The sequence below is a fragment of the Passer domesticus genome, chromosome 9 (genome assembly GCF_036417665.1).
Source record: "Passer domesticus isolate bPasDom1 chromosome 9, bPasDom1.hap1, whole genome shotgun sequence".
Lineage (NCBI taxonomy): Eukaryota > Metazoa > Chordata > Aves > Passeriformes > Passeridae > Passer > Passer domesticus.
In genome coordinates, this window is record NC_087482.1 from 35,702,652 (window position 1) to 35,717,462 (window position 14,811).

General features: G+C 57.8%; 1 protein-coding gene across 2 annotated transcripts in view; it reads left to right on the forward strand.

Annotated features, from left to right (window-relative positions):
- The first annotated feature begins 6,905 nt into the window (after positions 1-6,905).
- The window catches only part of PLXNA1 (plexin A1), a 112,400-nt gene continuing 104,494 nt past the window's right edge, over positions 6,906-14,811 (forward strand). The window contains exon 1 of one of the 2 annotated variants that reach the window (XM_064432727.1): positions 6,906-7,097. The gene's annotated coding sequence lies outside the window, so the exon portion shown is untranslated. Of the gene's footprint in view, positions 7,098-8,818; positions 9,167-14,811 lie in introns of those variants that run through there. The other variant, XM_064432728.1, reaches the window with a different exon arrangement.

Here is a 14,811-nt window from a genome sequence, read left to right on the forward strand (position 1 = left end):
TCCTACCACTGTTCCAGGTGCACAGACTGAAGTCAGAGCCATAGTGAAACATCCCTGCTCCATCCCAGCACCATTATGCTCATAGCAGTGATGCCAGGATTCCTCTGGCAGTCATGTCAGGAGCAAACCTGACAGTGATGTCAGGAGCAAACCCAGCTCAGCTCTTCTCTGGCTGCCTTGGGGGTACCTCCAGTTCCTCCCACCCCAGAAACAGAAGGAACACAATGGATACAGACCCACCTCAGGAGGGTGCATAGCCAGGAAGCTCATGCCAAGAGACCACAAGCTACAGTGTCCTGCTGCCCTGGGCTGAGGCTCCTGGTGCTTGGTATTTCACAGCCCTGAGCATTTCTTCCTCACCAAGGTTCATGATGATCCTCAAGGGATCTCTGTGCTGCAATATAACATCCCTGTATAGAGAAATTGTCTTAAGTAATGGTTTCTGCAGATTTTTTTAAGGTATATTTATCCTATCTTTTATTGGAATAGAATTAAAGCAAAATTAGAAACTAAAATAACTTTAATTACGAATTTCATGATTCGGTATGTTGTAAATCTTTCAGCATAATATTGTGCCATAAAAATGCTATTTTGTGATAATTATTATTATTATAATTAATGTTCCTTAATTGCTGATGTCGCAGCACATGTTATCTCCCAGGTTTTCCTGCAGAGTCTCTGGAGGAGCTCTTCCACGCCGGGGAGATGCAGAGGATCCAGGGGGTGCCTGGGCAGGCTCTGGCTGTGTGCACACGGGTGGGTGCCCCAGCCATGCTGCCAGCTTCTCCCACCCTGGGGATTGCTTTCAGCACTCCCCAGACAAGGAGGATGCCACAAGCTGTGAACAATGCCCGTGCCCCAGGCTGTGCTGTGGTGTGCACCCTCCCACAGGGACACGGGCTGAGTGTGGCTTGGTGGCTCTGCCTTTGTCTGCCTCTGTCCAGTGAGAGCGCCCCAGGGCGTCTGTCTGTCCTGTCAGGGGTAGGGGCAGCTACTTGTGAGGAAGAGCTGCAGGGTGTGAGCAAGGGGAATCTGTGATGGAGAGCTCAGACTGGCAAGAGGGAGGTGGGGAGAAGGCAGTGGGATGGATGCAGTGGCCAGACCAGGGCTTGGCAGTTCTCAGAGCATCCTTTATCAGCTCAGAGGATGCTGCTGGTGTCTGGGAGGCAGTGGCACAGAGTGGGTCTGTGGGCCCAGGTGTGAGGGAGGAGCAAGAACACGGGGATGGAAAAGCCTGATGCCAAGCGCGTGAATTTTTCATGCGACCCAGAGGCCTCACTTGTAACAGCATGGGGCTGCCCAGACCCAGCTGAGAGAGGGAAGGCATCAAAATAGCCACTGAACCACCTGCTTCACAGTGGTGAGTGTATATGGGATGAAGCTGAAACCAGGATACATTTTTAATGACTCAGGAAGGGCTGGGTTTCTTTAAATAAGACTAGACAATGAATATGTGCTCCCGAAGCCGTGTAGTGCACCATGAATGCATTATTTACAGCAGCTTCTTCCTTGTCCATTTTAATTTTACATGGGTACTCGAGAAAGAGAAGGGACTCCTTGATGTCTCATGGCCACCCACTTGTTCCATGTGACAGAGGTGAATTTTTGAGCCACCAGAGGGTTTGATGTTGATCTTTCCATTATTTGAGTCATGGGGGAAACAGCCATCCTAGGAAAGGACCCTGGCACCCAGGAGTGGAGGGAGCTACAGCCTGAAGTCTTGTCTGGCTGATGCATCATCCAGTCTTGATGGTGCCATTTTCTGCCTTCTCCCCATGGATGAAATGCAGGGGGGATGTTCTAAGGCTGCTGCAGCCCTCCCTTGTGCCCACACATGCCCAGCTCAGAATCTCTGCTCCCTGCACTGCTGGAGGACCAGAAAGCCTTTGGGAAGTGGACAGTGACACATGATCCTGAGAGTGAGGGAGGAGGTGAATCTGCTCCCTGGAAAAGGTCCTCAGCTGACCCTGGCAGGACCTTGGAGCAGGTGGGAATAAACAGCAGCACAGTGGGCTGTGGCAGAGCAGGGAGGAGCCCGTGGCAGTGCATCTTGGAGACTTTGTGGACCTGGGGAATGAGGCAGTGACTTTTTCCCTGTCTTCAACATCACCCTGCCTCAAAGTCTGTGCTTGGTGCACCTTGTGCAGGGGTGTCGGGCTGCCAGGGGAAGCACAGAGTGGTTCCAGCACTCCTGAGGGGCTGCTGAGGTGGGATCAAAGTCTAGGAGCTGACGGACATGAGGCTGCTTTCCCCAGCCCTGCCAGGCCTGGGAGGGTTGAGATGGCAGCTTGACGGCTTGGAAAATAGGCTGAGATGAAGGAATATCAATAGGAGAGCGAGCTGCTCCTGCCGAACAGCCCCGGGGCAGCTAACGTGAAATGCTGGTTGTCTCGGAGGAGTTGACAGGTGTCTGCATCAGGCATCCTGCTAATTAAGCACCGTCATGAGTCACAGGGCTGAGCGATGAGGGAGCTGGGAAGGAGCTCAGCCGGAGCAGGTATGGCCGGAGGGGATCTCTGCAGGACCTCCCCGGCCCCCGGGGGTGGGTGGTGCCTGCATGATTTGTCAGCTGGTGGATGCACAGTCCTCGGTCTTTTGGGAGCTGGGATCAGCTTGGAGGAGAGCACAGCGAGGCCTCCCACTGAGTGTCTGTCTTGCCCCACTGTCTGTGTGTCCTTCCCTGGCTCCCTTGTGCTGGCACTGATCTCCAGACCAATCTCATGTCTCAGACCTGGCAGGGGCCCCCAGAGCCTCTCCCACACCCACAGCTCCCAGCTCCCGTCCCATCAAAGCTCTTCCCAAATCAAGGCGTGCATCACTGCCAGTGGCAGGCCAGGAAAATGTGGATATTCCCAGATTTGTCTTTCTCCTGACCCCTCCAAGAAGATCCTCTTACTGAAATGAGCAGGGGTGCTGCCAGCCCGGCAAGGCCTCTGCCAGCAAATTCCCAGGACCATGAGCGTGGTGGGCTGGACAAAGGGGCTGCTTGCCTCTTTGTGGACACCGTGACCCAGAGGGGGCCTGCAGCAGCAGGCAGAGGATGAAAGCTGCTCTGGCAGACAGCAAAGTGCCTTCCTTTCCAGGCAGAGCCAGGAGTGAAGGAATGCTGCCACCCTGGTGACAGCCCCTGTGCCACCCTGTGTCCCTGCCCCGTGTGCATCTCCAGCACCTTTTGCCCACTGCCCTTCATGCAGCTGCAATCCCCTGAAAAATGGCTCTATTCATTACCCATCTTAATTCCTCCCTGGATCCCCAGAGGTCCACAGACACAGTTTGTTATCCTGGCTGTCAAGGAGCTTAAAGAGTTGCTGATGCCTCCTGGAAAAGTCTGACAGTCCCTCTGGTCAGACCCAGTGCTGCTCCCCAGCCTGGCTGCTCAGCCTTTCTGCTCCTGAGGCTGGATTAGCAAAGACATCTGTGAGGGTGGGAGGAGGGAAAAAAACCCCTTTGCTGCCATCTGGGCAGAGTGGATCCCTCCTGCTGCCCGTGCCCATCAGGGGGATAGCCTGGGACCATTTGGGCAGAGCAGAGCTGCAGAGTTTGGCTGTGAAGGTCCCCAAATCTGCAATCCCATTTTCGGTTTCCCGACTGTTCTCTGGGCCAGTCAGATTTCACAGCCTAAAATCCTTTGGGCTGAGGCCACTGGGTTTCTCTCATCCCAGTGTGCTCAGCGCTTTAAACTGGGGGTTGCAGGTTCATGGGGGTTCATTTTCTGAAATTTTTTCCCATGGGCGATAACCAAGGGAAGTGACATGGTCTTGACTCCTGCACTGTGCAGAACTCTGCCTTTTAGCAGAATCTTTTAGCAATCAAAAACTGCAAACAGAAGAAAAGTTGTGAATTTTCCTGATTATTTTTGGTGCCTCACCACTCAGACTGGGAGAGCAGAGGAGAAGAGCTTCCCCATCTCCTTGGGCTCTCTCCAGTGACTCAATCCTCTCCCAGTTAGCTTCTGGTTTTGACAAAGCAGCTGTCAGGCTGCTTTTAGAGAACAAGATGCCCCTCAGTCTCTCTGCTAAGGCAGGCAAAGTGCCCCAGACACCCCAAGAGCAGTTTGTGTCTCGATGTAATTCTGCTCAAAGCTGGGTGTGCAGCACAGAGTTGGTGTTTAGAGCCATGAGAGCCCCTCACCCCCCACTGCTGGGTCTGGGTCCAGCTGCCCCCGGAGCCATCCTCATCCTCAGTGTCCCGGCCAGGCCCTGCAGAGCCTGGAGTGCCTTTGAGGTGCCACTCCAGCCGGTTCCTCGGGGCACGGCCGGGCTGCAGGGGTGAGGAAGAGCAGGGGGATGAGGATGAGCAGGGGGGGTGAGGATGAGCAGGGAGTGAGGAAGAGCAGGGGGGTGAGGATGAGCAGGGGGTGAGGATGAGGAGGGGGGTGAGGAAGAGCAGGGAGGGTGAGGATGAGCAGGGGCTGAGGAAGAGCAGGGGGGTGAGGAAGAGCAGGGGGATGAGGATGAGCAGGGGGGGTGAGGATGAGCAGGGAGTGAGGATGAGGAGGGTGATGAGGATGAACGGGGGGTGAGGAAGAGCAGGAGGCTGTGGATAAACAAGCAGCCCCGGAGGCAGGATACGAAGCCAAGCTTCCCGAGGTAAGGAGAGGCTCTCTGCGGGGTGCGGTGCCCGGGCTCGGGGAAGCCGTGTGAGTGACAAGCGTGTCCCCTGCCCCCGGGCACCCCAGCGAGCCGCCGGAGCAGCCCTGGGAGCTCTGCTAGCCCGAGGCTGATTCCCACCGACACAAAACCGGGATGTCCCCTTCCAGCTCCCTCCCGGCCCTTGCTGGGCACGGCCATGGGTGGTTCCCGGATTTCCTTTCCCTTTTTTCTTCCCCTCTCCCAGCGCTGGGCCGCCCTTGCTGCTCAGGAAGGCGCACTCTCAGCCAGGTGCCCGCTCTTCTCTCAGCTCCACCACCTTGGTTCCCCTTGTCACTGGCTGGTTGTGGACAAATACATCTTCCAGCCGGAATAAATCGCCCCGGTTTCCCGTCCCGGGGGCACACGGGAGCGGTCGCACCGGCCCGGGGAGGAGAATTCATCCCTCTCTTTTTGCCTCTCTGGCAGGAGATGGCAGCCGTGGGACCAAGGTGCCCCGGCAGCAGCCCTGGGAGAGAGTGGATTTAAAAGCAGGACTGGGAGATTGCCTGAATATCTCTCCCTTCTTTTTTATTCGTTTAAGAGGTTTTGCTGTCTCGGTAACTCCCCCGAGAGACAGGAGCAGCAGCCTCTTTGGATGTGAATACCTGACAAGTTTTTAATGTGAAAGGTATTCACTAAATTTAGTCTCTTGGAGGAAGGGGAAAAAAAAAAGGAGAAGTGTTTCTTTCAGTCTGGGGGAAGCAATCCAAATCCCAGCCACTTCCCTGCCGGCAGAGCTCGATGATGCCTCCTCTGTCTGCAAAGGTTTTAACTCTGGGCCCCGTGTGTGTCCCTGCACAAAGAAGAGGTGGGAGCATGGCAGCCACTGCTGCTGTGCCCTGGGAACGGGGCTGCTCTCAGCTCCTCTGGCCTCCTGGATGAGGCTGGTGAGTGCTGGATGGGGAGATAAACGAGAAGAAAACCTCGTTGTCCAAGTGGCAGGGACATCATCTCTGCTCTCAGGTGGGCTCTGAGCGAGGTGTGAGATGCTGAGGGTGCTGAGGGGAGTGCAGCTCTGCTGTTGAACTCAACCAGGTCACCCTTTTTCTCCTCCATTTTGTCCCTATTCTCTCTGGACCCTCTGAAAGTCCATTTTCTTCTCTTGAGACTCACCTGTGCCTTGTGCTCTCCTCTCATGTCCCCCAAAGTGCCCTGTGCTGCCCTCCACGGCTCTGGACCTCAGTTCCCCCTGCCAGAGGGGGCAGGAGCTCCTGTGGGAGTGTGGGCACGCACACACCTGCTGGGAGCTTGCAGAGGAACCCACATGTGTGCCTGCACGAGGTGAGCACACGCCTTCCTCCAGATGGGGCAGCTCCCAGGCTCCCACGGCGTGCAAAGGACAAAGTGTCAAAAGGACAAAGTGTCCCTGTGCTGAGAGCTGGTGGGGCTAAAGGTCTGGCTGGAAACCTGCAGCCATGAAAACCCATCTGAACAAGCCACCTTGCACCGACTGCCCCTGTCCTGCAGCAAACGCTGGGGCCCAGTGAACCAGAACCATTTACAGCTCCATCTCCTGATGGCGAGGTCTGGAAGGATCCACTCCTGTCATTTCCATCTCAAAGGCCTCCTGAAATCTGTGGAGGTCCCGATGGCACACGCTGTATTTATTCCTGCTGATTTTTACAGAGGTGCCTCCTTTGGAGAGGTGATGGAGCATCTCATTGGGGCCTGACCAAACAGGACAGAGGCCGGGTGCCACGGCAGCACTGCTGTGCCTGGGCAGGGACTCTGGGCAGGGAAAAGCAGGGGAAGGCTAAGAGAGTGGATAACACCGAGCGTGCTTAAAAATTACCAACAACCACTCAGACCTGCTATTGACACATTTTATTATTTCTCTCCCCTTTTGTAATTTTAATTTCAGGCGGAGTGGACGCGGTGCCAGCGGGAAGGCGCTGAATGGACAGCCCTGGAGAAGGCAGTGCTGCCGGCGGGGCCGCTGGGGGGGTGCGGGCCTGGGCCGCTGTCTGTCCGTCCGTCCGTCCGTCCGCGCCCTCCCGGCATCGCCCCTTTAAGGGCGGGCGGGGAGGCCCCGCCCATCTCTGCAAGCCCCGCCCACCTCCTCATGCCCCGCCCATCTCGCCCCGCCCCCTTCCCGCCTCGGGCGCCCCCTGGAGGCGGACCCGCGCGCGCGCCCCCGCCTCCCCCGGGCTCTCCCCGCGCGCGGCCGGCGCGGGGCGTGCGCGCGTGCGCGCGGCGGGGGCGCGCGCGGCGGGCGGCGTTCCGTCGGGGCCCCGCGCCCCGTCCCATTCATGCGGGGCAGCGGCGGCGGCGGGAGCGAGGCGGGCGCGGAGCCCCGGGCGGCGGCGGCGGCGGCGGCGGGGGGAGGCGGGCGCGGAGGAGGAGGAGGAGGAGGGGACGGAGGAGAAGGAGGCAGTGGCGGCGGAGAAGGCGGCGGCGGCCCGGCGGGCGGCTCGGTGTGGAATGCAATTATGGCTGGCACGGCGGAGGCGAGCGGGGACCGGAGCCGTGAGTAACCCGGCCGCAACTTTCGGGCGCGGCGCGATGAGCCCGATCGGTCGGTTCGTTAAAAAATAATGCGGATTTGGCTTTACTGCTCCCCTAAAAAATTTGGCTTTATTGCCACCGCGGCGACGGCGCGGGGCTGGCCCGGGCAGGGCACGGCGGCCCCGTCGGGGGGCGCGGAGGGGCCGCGGCGGCCGGGCAGGGCAGGGCTGGGCCGGGCAGGGCCGGCGCCGCGCCGCTGCCGCCGGGACCAGCCCGCATTGCGCCCCGCGGCTCCGGGAGCCGCCTCCCGCGGGGGGACAAAACCGCGCCGGGACCCAGCCTCTTTCTTTATCCGCCGCACGCCCCGCGCGGGTCTCGCAGCGCTGTGTGCCGGGGACCGGGCAGGGACGGGCTGAGGGCCGCCTCCCATCTCGGAGCTGCTCGGGCCGGGGCGCTCCCGCGGGGCGCCGCTGCCAGCCGTGCCTCCCCGCCCGGTGTAGCGGCGGGGCTCGGCCGCCTCCCTGCTGCCCTCCCTCCCCGCTGCACCCTCCCGCCCCGGCTCCCGGCGGCGTTCGCTGCCCAGCCGGGTCCGGCAGTGCTGGGGACGCGAACCGGGCTCAGCCCTTCCCGTGCTCGCCGCCTTGGATCACGCATCTGCCCTGCCCTGCAAGCCCGCTGCCATCCCCGCGTCGTGCTGCCCCACGTCCTCGCTGTCATCGCCGTGTCCCCGCATTGTGCTATCCCGTGTCCATTCACGTATTCCCGCTGCTTCGCATCCCCGCATCCCGCCGGGGCGCGGTGAGCGGCATCCGGGCTGGGCTCGTCCTGAAGCCCACAGCGCCGCCGTTCCCTCCGCGCTCCCCAGCCGCCGGCGGGGAGGTGCCGCGGGCGCCCTGCGGGATGGGGTGGGATGGGGTGGGATGGGATGGGACAGGGCGAGATGGCTGCCGTCGCCCTCGTTGTGATCGCCACTATTGTGATCGCGCCGTAGTTTGGCAGCGCAGCGCCGGGCACCTCCGAGCGAGGCGTGGGAGGCTGCGGTACCTGTGCGCGGGGCTGCGCCGGTGCGCGCCTCCCGCCGCCGCTGCGAACGTGGAAGGTGGCGAATAAAGCCGGCTGCGCGCTCCGTGCCCCTCAGCCCCTGCCCGTTCCTGCCCAGCGAACGCACACGGCAGCTCCGGCGCGCGATCGGGGAGGGATTTGCAAAATCTCTGTGGCATGCTGAAATAAATCCCGGAATCCCGCAATCGCCCTCTCCTCCCTTGTCTTCCTTGGGGGAAGATTCTTCCTTCTGCCTCTGGCCGAGCGCCGGGGTAGGGGGAGCCAGGGGAGGGGGGCTGGTGTGTAAACAGGGCTTAACATGAAGGTCACTGGTTAAAGAGGAGACGGATGGGAGAGAAAAGACAGGCATTAACCTCACTTGTTAGCTCCCCCCTGGCTCCTGCTTGGGGAGGACAAAACAAAAGCAGAACCTGCTAACGGGGGGGATGAATATTCATGATCCTTCTCGTAGGCTCCGGGACACGGAGGGGAGAAAAGTTGGGCAGATGAGCCGCCTCCCGAAGCTGCTTTTCCTCCAGCTTGCGAGAAAATCCTTTTTTGCTGAGCGAGAGCTGTGTCGGGGGGAATTATCAGCCTTTTGCTGGATTTCTTTTTTAAATTTTTTATTTTTTTATTTTCTTTCGTGTGCGGCTGCAAGAATTAAAAAGAAAGGAGAGGGAAAAAAAAAAGAGGAGCTGAGGCTATTGACTACATCAAAGGTTATCCATTTGAAAACACCATTTTCCTCTGAACAGCGGCTAATTGCTTCCTGAACAATCCCAGGGTCTTTTGTAAATACTCAGTGGGTAAAATGAGTGACTCGATGTCTCTCTCTTAAGACACTGGTGACCGAACAGGGCGGAAAGGTGGAGAAGCCAAGGAAAAGCAGTGAGGCAGATGCCTCTGGGAGGATGCATGGATAATTTCTTAAGTGGCTGCAAGGAGGGAAGGTTTTTTTCTCCTTCCCGCTCGCCGCCGAGTGATCTGCTGGTGCCAGTGGATGCCGGTGCCGGCAGCGGTGTGGCGACACGGGGCTGTGAGGAAGGCTGGTAAGGAAGTTTGGATTCAAAATACCCGATCATGCGTGTGATCTGGTGCTCCCCATCCGCCCGTGGCTGTGGCTGCCGGTGCCGCTCTCCGGGAGAGACGAGCCCGGGTGCGCCCGCTGCTCTCCGGGGGCTGCGGGGCGGCAGCGCCGGGGCTGCCTGGCTCCTGCTCCCCTGGGTGGCTGGGCTTTCTGCAGCTGCTACCCTGAAGATTAAAGTTTTGGCGACGTTGCTGTTGTTAGCGTTGCGATAGCGGCGTCGGGGAGAGTTTTCCCCTCTTGGCTTTTTTTTTTTTTTTTAATAGAAGCATCAGATTTGGAGCAGAGCGCAGGCATCTGCCTTGGTGCGCGCTCGGGCTGCGCAGGGAGCTGCGGAGCAGAGCCCTTGTGCTCCGTCACACAAAGCCCTTTCCCCGAGCGAGGAGAGATAAACAAACTCCTCGGAACTCGGCTGCGGACGGGGCCGTGCCGGCGGCTCCCGCGGAGCCTCGGCGGGGCTTTGCAGCCGAAATGCAAAGGGCGATGGAGCGGCGCTGCTGCTGCTGCCAGGGCTGCTCCCCTCCTCCACGGCGGCCGCAGCCGGGGCTGGCCCCTGCCCCGCTCCCTGCCTGCCCCTGGCACGCCGCGCATTTCCGCGGGCTCGCTGCCTTTGGCTTCGGCCGAACAAAGCGGAGGATCTGGCCCTGCGATCGGAGTTAATGAAGGAGGCTCGGGTGTGTTTGTTCTCCCGGCTGAGTGTGGGTCAGGGCCTTTGTTGCTGCCGGCCTCGCTGCTGGCTGCAGCGCTCCTGCCGCGGGAGCCGGACCAGCCCTGCGCTGGCGGCTCCCGAGCACCGAGACCGGCGCTGCAAACCGGGCAGCATCGCCCGTGCTGGGCTTCTGCTGAGTCCCGCCGGGCTTTGTTGGAATTGCCTTTCTGTAGGGTGTTCTGGTGCCTGGGTGTTTTGCATCGTCAGTGGGGAGGCACTCGTGGTTTTTGGCACCTCTGGCTCAATGGAAGGGGAGCCTTGAAAGAGCCAGGACAGCAGAGGTGCTGCCATGTCTCTGTGCAGCGACAGGAGGGTGGGCATGGGTCACCCCAGTGCCCATAATGCCACCCTCACTGCCTGCAAGCTTGAGTTTTTCATTGATCTGAACTGGTGGAATGCATGTATTGAGAACTTAGATTGTTGTTGTCTCTGATCCGTTAATGTCTCCTTCAAGTTTGTGTGCTGTGTGGAAGAAACTAGCGAGTACAGGGTTCCTGACCAGGGTTAGACCAGTGAATGGCTTTGTGATGTAGCATGTGTGTAGAGGAAGGCCCAAAGGCCAGGAATTATGAGTGATCTGGAGCTTGGTTCAGCATGTACCATGACTCCTTAACTTTCCTGAGTTTGGATTGGGACCCCTTTTCCCAGCAAAGTGCTGAGTGCCATGGTTTCATGCAAAATGAGGAGGAGCAAGTGTTTGCCACCATCCCCTGGTGAGGTGGCTGGTTTGGCTTTAGACTGGAGACAACCAGCTTCCTCTCTGGCTGTACCTGGGAAGTGTTCCATGCAGTGCTCTGGGGAACATCCCACCACAGATATGTGGTACTTGGTGAGAATGTGTGTGCCCTGACACTGTCCCTGACCCACAGCCTCACCCATGCCCCCCTTAGCCTTCCCCAGGGTGCAGATACCCCAGCATGGTCTGCCTGCTGTGCTTGGAAGTCACATTTGAGCAAACATCTTGTGCATCATGGAGGAGAAAAGCTGCAGACAATAACTAAGTTTTGATGGTTTCAGTGCCAGGCAGGGGCAGTCCTGGCTCTTCTGCCCTGCACTTGCCTTGTGGTGTATCCAAGCCCACACCTTCCCATGGGTTTGTCAGAGCGTGGCCAGACACAGGAAGGTGTCCTTGTTTGCCTTGCTTCCCTGAGCACTCTGTGGCTGCCTCCAGCCCTTGTTCCAGGTGGAAGCCTCCATTTAAAAACCTGAATGAAAAACATCTCAGAGTTTATTTTCCCTTTAGCCAAGGCTTGGCACGCCTCCTCTTTGTTGCTGGTGTGCCGAGATGTTTGAGTCTGGAAGAAAACTCCACATCCAGGTCATCAGGCTCGCATTCCATAAACACTTTTGCTCCTTTCTTCTCTGAATTTGCCCTGCATGGTGCAAGATGGACTGTTTTGGGTGATTCCTCTGTCCCTGTGGTGTCTTGGTGTAATGAGAGCCAAATCCACCCCTGGCCTGTGCCCAGCTGTGCTGGTCTGTGCCTGGGGCCAGAGACCCTCGTGAGTTGCCTGAAGCACAGAGGAGGTTTTTTATTGCTGGGGTCAGCTCAGGGCCTGGTGCGAGCCAGGGTGCGATATCCTCTTTGCTCCTTGAGCTGAGATTGTGAGGGATTTTGCTGGAGAAAGTGCCCGAGGTGAGAACATGCCAGGGGTGCCAGAGACAGGCTGCGTGGCTCTGGGGGACATGCTGTGCAGGGCCCATCTCTTCCTCATCTCTCCTCCTCCCCACCAGCAGCCTGCAGATCAGCCCTGGGGCTCGCTGCCCACCTTGTCATCCCGAGCATCCCGCAGTCTGCCAGCCACGCTGGCACAGAGACCCGGCAGCGCTGCTAATCCAATTTGGGCAGTTTAGCTGCACTTTGCTCTCCGTGCTGCTGGCCGGAGCTCGGGAGCTTTAATCTGGCTAATGACCCCAGCCTGAGTAACCAGGACCGTTCTCCTGATTCAGTTTTCCTTTCTGTCGCGATGGCGAAGGGCTGAGGCTGCTCCTGAGTCCTGTCCCTGGTGTCAGGGACGGTTTCCAGGTACAGGTATGTGCAGGGACTGCAGGGTGAGGGCAGCGTGGAGGGACACTGCAATCCCTGCTTTTACTTTGTGAGATTTCTCCTTCCCTTTTGCCGTTTTTTTTTCTTCTCTCCCTCTCTTTCTGGTAAAGATAAGCCCTTCTTCCGGAGTTATTTTGCAACATAGTATTATTTTCAGGAAGGCAAAGCCAAGAAAAATAAAAGTGTCTCTCTTCCTTGGGTTGCCTACTGTTTAATGTACAAAATACAGGGGTGGTAATTGCATTAAAACATGTATAATTATACTGGAGGGAGGAAAAAAAAAATCCTGCTAATTGCACATGTGTTTTGAACTGATAAATGTTGAGTGACTCTTCATGTTTTCTTGGGAGTTTGGAGGAGCAGAGATGCAGTCTGGCATGTGAGGGGTTGAGAGTGGGGATGGTTTCCCAAAATTATTGGGAAGCTTGGATGCTCTGAGCACCTCCGGGGTAGTGTCAGTGTCGGGGGCCTGATCCTTTGCAGATCAACCTCCCCATGCAGGCAGGTCTTGGTGTCATTGAAGGAGCCCTTTATGTGTTTAGTTAAAGTTTGTCTGTCAAAATATTCAGGCTGTCTCACAGAACTAAATTCCTGGCAAGAAGAGACGCAAATTCCTGTATTAGGGGGAGAAATTTCCTGTGTGTGTAGCCCCACATCCACGGGCTGTTCCTCCACTCTACCAGGGCGCTGGCATGAGCGGGTGCTGCTGAGGGGCAGGGGGGAGGAAGGATGGGTCACAACCGGTTTCGAGTGGCACGATGCAAAAACCACATTTCCTCCTGAGAATGCCGACCCCGTCAGAGCTGCCGATAACATCGCAGGTAATTATAATGGCAATAAGTTGTTTGCTTTGTGCATGCAGCCGGGCTTCGTGTACGGGCGGCTGCTTCGCTCTTCCTGTTCAGACTGTTAGTTTCAACAGGGGAAGAGGAAAACCCAAAAATATTTTAGGAGGAGTTTAAAAATAATCTTGGAGCTTGGCTGGTGGGCAGGATGTTTCGCAGGATCGTGTTCCCTGCTGGTCCGTGTCCAGCTTTGTGGCCCTCGGAAGGCTTTGCTGGATAGTGTTAAGTCCTGCATTGTCATTTTGGCCAGCCTGAGGGATTGCTGTTGGGTTCTGGGAGCTGGAGTGGATGGGAGTCTTCTGCCCTGGGATTTGACTTTTGCACTGGGTAGATCTGGCTGCCCTGTAGCAGAGCAGTGTCAGAGCCGGGGCGTGAGCCCCACTTACAGCTGCCACGGCCTCTGTAAAACATTTCTATCTGTTCCCCAGCACTGCATTCCCTCCACCCCCATCTGCTTCTCCATGGTTTTTATTCCTACAAGTGTTGGCATGCTGGCAGGGTCCCTGCCTGCCCGCTGCTGCTTATCTCCGTGTCCGGCTCCTGGATGGCTGCTTCCTTTCTGGAGTCAAGGGGGGGCTCTGCCCTCTCTGCCGGGACCAGAATCGGCCCGATGAGCCCCGCTGAAGTCAAGAACCTGTTTTTCAGGCTGATGTCATCGGGAAGAAATGGGGGAGGAGGAAGGCAGGAAAGCAGCGCCGTTTCCGAAGGAGAGCTGCTGCCGAGCCCCATGACGCTGACAGCAGCCTGGCTTCCAGGGCTCCCGCTGTTATTCCTTATCAGCACGGCCGAGGTGCCCGTGGGGTGCTGGCACACAAGGGACAGGTCCCGTTCTGCACGGCCACTGCGTGGGAGAGGGCTGGGAGGGAGGGATGCAATGGTGCCAGGGGAGCGCGCCAGCTCCCAGCACAGCAGGACCTCTTGGCCCACTGGCTGTGCCTTGTAAGGCTCCTGGCCTTCCGTGGGGGTGGTGGCACTTGCTGGAGCTGCCATCCAGCCACCTTCATTAGCAGAAAGTGGTTTTTTGGCAGAGGTGCTTGGACAGCCCCCCCAGCACAGGCGAGCAGCCGCCTCCTCTCGGTTTTGCACCGCTCCATGATGCTGATGCCTGTTGGAATCTCAGCTCCTCATGCATGGCATCAGGCCATAGTAGCAGGGTGATGCCTGTGTCTAACATGGCTTGGGGCTGCAGCTGGGATCTGCAGGAAGAGGAGAAGCCTTGCTCTGCTCTCCCTCCCAGCCAGCAGCTCATGGCTGCACCCACGCTTTGAGGTGTGCTCTGCCCGGGTCTGGTGGGTGAGACCCCCTTGCTGTGGAAATTGGGGTGTGTTGTGTTGGCACTGCCTATAGGGAAGCAGATTGTGGGCACAGCCACTGCTGTGGCACCTCCCCGTTAATATCAGATGCTCTTTGCCCGTGGTGCTGTGAATGAAGCTTCTTTTGGACTCTCAGAACAGTTTTCCCTGTGGTGGAATTGCTGTGAGGGGACTTTTGGGCTTTTCCTCTTCCTGTCTGTGCCTGTCCCATTGCCAGGTAAGGGTCTGCTCTCTCTCTGGATGTTTCACTTCTCCTGGGTCAGCTTCGCCTTGGGAAAATAAAACGTGGGGCTGTGCTGAGCTGGAAATTCCACAGGGGAAGCAGAGCCAGGACCTGAACTGTTTCCAGCTGTGGTTCTTGGGGCAGCATAACTGAAACAGCAGAGGGGGAAGGATGGGAGGATAATAGGGGAAGGAGAAGCACACATGGCTTGGGGAGGCTCATTTGGAGAAGTTTTGTGGTTGTTTTAATCAGAACTAATGTGATGGCAGTCGTGCTTGGCTCGCCACAGGACAGCACAAGTGCTGGTGTCAGCAAGGGGCCAGGCAGAAGCATGGGAATTTCAGCATAGCTGGGATTAAACCAACCCCAGAATGACCTCACTCTGCTGGAGTAGGGGGATCCAGCAGCCAGGAATCCTCCTGTGGCAGTGCTCCATTGCAAAGAGGGATCTCTTCAGATTCCCTCTGGGATTT